This window comes from Aplysia californica, unplaced genomic scaffold (genome assembly GCF_000002075.1).
Source record: "Aplysia californica isolate F4 #8 unplaced genomic scaffold, AplCal3.0 scaffold00217, whole genome shotgun sequence".
NCBI lineage: Eukaryota > Metazoa > Mollusca > Gastropoda > Aplysiida > Aplysiidae > Aplysia > Aplysia californica.
This window is the reverse complement of record NW_004797487.1, coordinates 746277-752722: the sequence shown is the minus strand read 5'-3', so window position 1 is coordinate 752722 and position 6446 is coordinate 746277. Positions and strand designations below refer to the sequence as shown.

Below are 6446 nucleotides of genomic sequence, written 5' to 3'. Positions count from 1 at the left end.
GGGGCTAGCCCCCCTGAAACTCCCCCATTGATAAGTAAACACGACTGTCCGCTCATGTTATTGTTTCGCATTTTTGTGAGTTTTCTTTTATAGTTTCCTGGGGGGCAAGCCCCCCTGAACCCCCCACCCCCACCCCACTGTTGGTATGATACACGGTGGTCCACCAAAGTTAAATCCCCTGCCCACTCTCAACCACCACCTCTCGCTCACCTCGCCTCGCCAGTCGCCGCTGACTTCGCTGTGCGTGCGTGAAGTCGCCCGTGGAACTACCTTTTGTCCGCACGCAGAGTACTATGAGTGCGTAGTTAGGCTAGGCGTGCGTAGTAATCACGGGCCGAGACGGGTGGTCCGGTAAAGTACAATCCAGCCAATGTTATTCGGACTCGAGTCCGAATAACGACGGCCATAAAATAATGCACTTCGACAAATAAAAGCCTGTTGGCAGTTGGACAAACTTACAGTATTTGGGCCGAAGACAACAGTTTCCCTACTCCACACTACACTACACTCTCTTATGATGTGATGTAAAATTGGAAGGGCTTCCGTAACGAGCGACCACTCCATCAAACACCATAAAGAAGAGGGTAAGATTGAAGAATACCGGACCACCGGACTGACTTTGCCTATGTCTCAACCTTAGGAATTCATGATTTTCCCCAGTTTTTAATATCTCTCAATGGAGAATCTCGGACCGGTAGATCTATTCATTAAAATTTTGTCAGGGGGGAGACCCCCTGAACACCCCCACTCCCCCCTTCACCCAGCCCATATTCTCGCGCAATAATGTATACCGTGAGTGGTCCGGTATTCTTCAATCCTCCCAAGAAGAGGCCTAGACCTAACCCTAACCCTACCACTACCCCTATCCTTAGCCTTAACCCTACCGTGACCCCTACCCCAAGCCCTTGACTTTCTGCTCTCTCGGTCTAGTCTAGATCTAGATCTAGATCTAGATATATATATAGATCTATTCTAGATCTAGTGGTCGCTCGTTACGGAAGTCCTCCCGTGAAATTAAATAAAGAAAGTGGCTATTCTCACCCGCCCGGAAGTTCTCGCAAGATCAACTCCTCCCCTCTTCTCTCTCTCTCTGTCTCTTTCTGAATACTGTCTATCGGTGTGGAAGATCAAATTGACCAAAACAAAGTTAAAAAATGATGTTAAAACACAAAAGTAAATTAATTTGGTTGTCTACAAAGATGCTACGGCTATTTAACTTTTCGAATCGAGCCGAACTACGCGGGTCGCCATTTTGTTTTGCCCGGAAATTCTCGCGCTACTCCTCTCTCTCTTTCTCTCCACTGCCCACAGACAAAATTGTACGCTTTTAGTAGGCTACAGTTGTAATGGAACGTTTGTTCACGGCACAAAATTAAATTCTACAATTTTTCTGTTATCACAGTGTAGAATTCTGTGGTTTAGATTTAGGGTGAACGCGCACCGGGTGAGAATAGCCACAAGACTCGCCTGTGAAAGAATATGCCTAGATATCTAGATTTAGATTATCTAGATTTAGATAGGCCTATACATTGTATCTAAATCTAGATTTAGATCTCTAGAATAATAACTTTTTTTCTAGATCTAGATCTAGATCTATATATCTAGATCTAGTACCTGGTCTCTTGGTCTAGTAAATAATGTGAACTTGAGTAGGCCTAAGAAATTAGAAAGAACAGAATAGCCTCCCCTGTTGCTCCAAATAGGGCTATTAACGTTCTTTTTTTTTACAATAAAAATGGGGAACATTTTGAATTATTTATGAAGGTTTCTTTTTATGAGACTCTTCATTGTATTATTGGGTCATTTGATCTATTGAAAGTCTTGATTTGGTGGTTTTCTCAAAATACGGTTGCTATGGTTGCACAGCTGTTGCGACAATAATTCCTTTCTTTGTTATTATTTTACTTTTTGTTTACCAACATGGCGGTAGCACGTGGTGCTGCCGTACATGATATTGAATACTGTGTTGTTTGGCGCAGTTGGTGAGCTAAAAGATGTTGCATATGTGGCTCTAACTTCACTAACATTGTTTAACGGAAGATCAGTTTTTATATATGTGTTTTATAATCTAGATCTAGATCTAGATCTAGATCTAGATCTAGACTCTAATGAAATAAGATGGTCTCCCAGGCAGTAGATCTATAAATGGACAATTTGGCCTTCTAAAAAGTCTTGGTGCTTTTTCGGTAGTTCCCACCCCTCTTATTTGAGCCTGACCTAAATCTAGATCTACGTCTAGATCTATACGTTTGATTTGCGGCAAGCTAAGATATCAAACCTAACTACTGCAAAACATTAAATTGTGGTAAAATTCAGGGGGGCATGCCCCCTGAAACCCCCCCACCATATTTTTATTAGGGCCACCTCTATTCTCACACCCGGAGTGAGAATAGTAATAGTGCAGGCGAGTCTTGTGGCTATTCTCACCCGGTGCGCGTTCACCAAATTTTGCGTTCACCCTAAACCACAGAATTCTATACTGTGATAACAGAAAAATTGTAGAATTCTGTGCCGTGAACAAACGTTCCATTACAACTGTAGCCTACTAAAAGCGTACAATTTTGTCTGTGGGCAGTGGAGAGAAAGAGAGAGAGGAGTAGCGCGAGAATTTCCGGGCAAAACAAAATGGCGACCCGCGTAGTTCGGCTCGATTCGAAAAGTTAAATAGCCGTAGCATCTTTGTAGACAACCAAATTAATTTACTTTTGTGTTTTAACATCATTTTTTAACTTTGTTTTGGTCAATTTGATCGTCCACACCGATAGACAGTATTCAGAAAGAGACAGAGAGAGAGAGAAGAGGGGAGGAGTTGATCTTGTGAGAACTTCCGGGCGGGTGAGAATAGCCACTTTCTTTTATTAGGTCAGGGGGGCTGCCCCTACTCTTGGGGCCAAAACCGGCGAATGAATAACAATTCTGAACCCCCCCCCCCCACACACACACACACACTGTTATGGCTGGTGCACATTAACTCTTGTCCTGCGTCTGTGCTGAGATGCGAATCTTATCAGCAACCGATTACGTCGGACATTCCGGGCATGCTGCCGGGGTCACTCAGTGCGTACTGTTGGTGTACAGCGCGCGTGCGCTGGTAAACGTGTGTTTTCGCCATGAATGCCAGGGGAGTGTTAATCGATGATAAAAATTTATATAAATAACGCTCTATCTTTCATAGCTTTCTATTATAAAGTGTTACAACCTCATGAATAACCCCCTCTCACAAGCTGATAAATAAGACATTACGTAGATATGCCCATTCGAATTTATAACCTTTCTGGACGCTCTTGTTGTTATGAATGACCTGAGTTTCGAAAGGGGATAATATAAATAGGTCAATTTTCTAATGTTTTGCTCTCAAATTGTTCTTTGTACCTGCACAATGGTATTCAAAACTATCAACCAAGCTATATATATGGAAGTCTTGTTTCCTGACTATCCTTTCGAGCTCCTCTTATCTAAGTGGGTCAATTTCTTCTATAATTTCATTGGACGAACATCTAGAGAGCTACCAACTTGGCGTGTTTTGAATGAGACGTATGCCTCGATTACGAAACAGCGCAGGTAGTTCTAGAAGAAGGCCACAAACGCACACAAACTCAAGCAGACTGACGCTCACACACTTGACCTGCATGAATGGGGATCCGACTCGGGACCCGAATTTCACGTAAGATGGTGCGCGTGCGCTGATCCAGGGGCTACACTGATTCGGGTCCAGAACGTGGGCGAGGTGCCGAAATAAGCTTTCGGGCGACATAAACCCGGCCCCCGCAGAACGAGGGTTAACTTTAACTCTTGTCCTGTGTCTGTGCTGAGATGCGAATCTGGCGATTTTGTAGTTTTGTTCGTTAAAGTCAAGAGTAGGGGGGTTTCAGGGGGTAAAAATATAGAGGGGGGGTGGGGAGGGGGGTTCAGGGGGGCATGATTTTACCATCATTCGATGTAGGTAGGTTGCATCCCTGTTCTATGGGTAGCCTATTTGGTCATCAAGACTTCTGGATTTCTTCTCTGGGTGTAAACAAATGGATCGTGGACTTTAACGAACGGAACTGCAAGATCACCGCAAATCATATCAGCAACCGATTACGTCGGACGTTCTGGGCAGGCCGCCGTGGTCACTCGGTGTGTACTGTTGGTGTACAGCGTGCATGCCGGGAAACGTGTGTTTTCGCCATGAATAGCCCTCTATGGGAGTGTGTTAATCGATGATGTAGTGATGCCAATGAAAATTTTAATTTTCACTTTAGGCCTTTCTTATTTGCCAGCATTAGATCTATTTCTCCGAACGTTCGGGAAAATAAAGCTGGGCACTATTTCTCCGAACACTCTGAAATCACATCCTTTCCCGCGAATTTCGGATATATGGATCTCTATAATTATATTATTGGCCTACCCAAGATTGTTTGTATACAATATGGTTCAATCGGTCCTAAAAATGTCTGCTGTAAATATTTATAAATATAAAGAAATGCTACAGTTCCAGTTTTTCGCTACAGATATGACATGTTGCCTATGAAAGGTGCTGCTCTTAAACTTTAAAATGTGTTGTGTTCACTCGTGTGCTGTCAGCTGTCTAGATCTAGATCTATATGGAGGGTTATAGAACTAGCATCTCTTGCGTTTGTCGCGGCCGCGACCAATCAATCGCAGCTCGATTTTTTGGGCATTTTTTGGCCCCCAAATCTTTGAATAAAAGTCAAATAAAAAAATTTTAAAACACCAAAAAAACGAACCTCTTTACTTTTGAAAGAAAGTTCACTTAGCTTCACTTCGTCTCTTTCTCACTTGTCACCATGTTGATTTGTTGAATACGTTACAGTATATGATTTGTATTGCTGTTCCTCTTTTATTTTTCCCTCTTTGTGGTGTTTTATTTTGTTGGTGTGTAATTTTTTTCTCTTGTTATTGTTCTGATGTGTTGTTTTTCTATTAATTTATTTTTGTGGTTGAGGAAAAGAGGGGGGGGGAGGATGTTGTGTAGTGTAACATCATTTAATTTGATGTTTCTACCTTCATTAGATCAGGGCTCCCCTTTTCAGACCAACTTAAAAGGTTCCTTCACCCTTCGGTTTTCTATCTTAAGGGGTATTTAAATTTAAACCCTTGTTTTAGAATCTTAAAGGATAAAAGTCAATTATCTCCTAATTTTATAGTAAGAATTTTTTGCATGTAAACATTTAACTCCGCACGCACATTCACACAGACACACATACAGTGACCATTAATATGATTGAATGCTAACAATTTTTTAATTACCTTAAGGTTTCTTAGTAACAGCAAGAAATAAATGAGTAATATTGACTACAATTAAAGTTGTGTCCATTTGGAGGGGGGAAGGGTGGTGGTTGAGCAAATCAAAAATAAAATAAAGTTGACAAACGAAAAGGGGTCAATTCCAACTGTAATGCACAAAGAAAATCAGACTTGCCAATCAATTAAATCTAAAAGTCAGGATCACCCCCCCGGGGCGGTGCCACTGACTGAAGTGTCTTTAGGTCATTCCCAAAGGGGGGACATTTCTCGTTCTATTGCTCAGTAGAATTGTAAGGGCTGATCTAACAATGTCGTACTCATAACTGTGCTGCTTTTTCTTTCCTAATCCTTATTATTGTAATTTTCCTCTACTTCATTAGTCATTAGTATGTTTGTCACACTCTTGTGACCCGCTATTTCCGGGGGGCCTTGATAGTCAAAAGCAGACTTTGTGGTGTTGAAGTTAGAAAGGAGAGCAGAGTAAGTCTGATTCCCTGTGTAAGGACTTCTCTGTTGACATCCACCCCTTGGCGCTCATATGACCTGCAGTTGTGAGCGTCGTAAAACCTCTACTAAAACTAAAAAAACTCAAAGTCAGGATCTCAGTGGGGGGAAAAAATCGGGATCAACGACTTATCACTAAGGTCACTGCCAAACTGACTTAAACAATTTCCAGGGGTGTGTGTGTGGGGGGGGGGTGCGTGTGCATACCCATGCCTCTGTGTGTTTTACCATTATTTTTTTTTATCCTGAAGTATCACGTCAAGCTGTCCTAGTTTAAGTGTTTTACACGCGATCATCACCCCCCACCCCCCGATATGTCCCGAAAGACACTTCAGCCGGTGTGCATGAACTTAAATTGTCCCGTCGACGGACGGTCCACGACACGCGCGGAACTCACTTCGATGGGAGACATGTCACGTGGTGCGAAAGCGCGATTGAAAGAGTTTTACTGACGAGCCCAACTAACCAGAACTCGGATAAAGCTTGTTTTGAAAGTAATAGCAGAACTACGAATAATATTGATCATTTGTGCGTCGCAATTTAAACTGAAAACAGCTATCAGTCAGGCCATCATTGGAGAATGCTGAGTTGAAACAAAAATAAAAGCGAAAATGATTATGATTTAGGGCCTAGGTCTTGAGAATGTTTCAAGTCGGAATGCCCAACCACTACTACTTCCATTATACTTAAAA

General features: G+C 42.3%; 1 protein-coding gene across 3 annotated transcripts in view; it reads right to left on the bottom strand.

Annotated features, from left to right (window-relative positions):
- LOC101858033 (28S ribosomal protein S17, mitochondrial) overlaps positions 1 to 1713 on the bottom strand; it is an 18780-nt gene extending 17067 nt beyond the window's left edge. The window contains exon 1 of one of the 3 annotated variants that reach the window (XM_005099546.3): positions 1615 to 1713. The gene's annotated coding sequence lies outside the window, so the exon portion shown is untranslated. Of the gene's footprint in view, positions 1 to 210; positions 428 to 459; positions 555 to 1614 lie in introns of those variants that run through there. The other 2 variants (XM_005099549.1, XM_035970085.1) reach the window with 2 other exon arrangements.
- Between the last annotated feature and the right edge of the window lie 4733 nt (positions 1714 to 6446).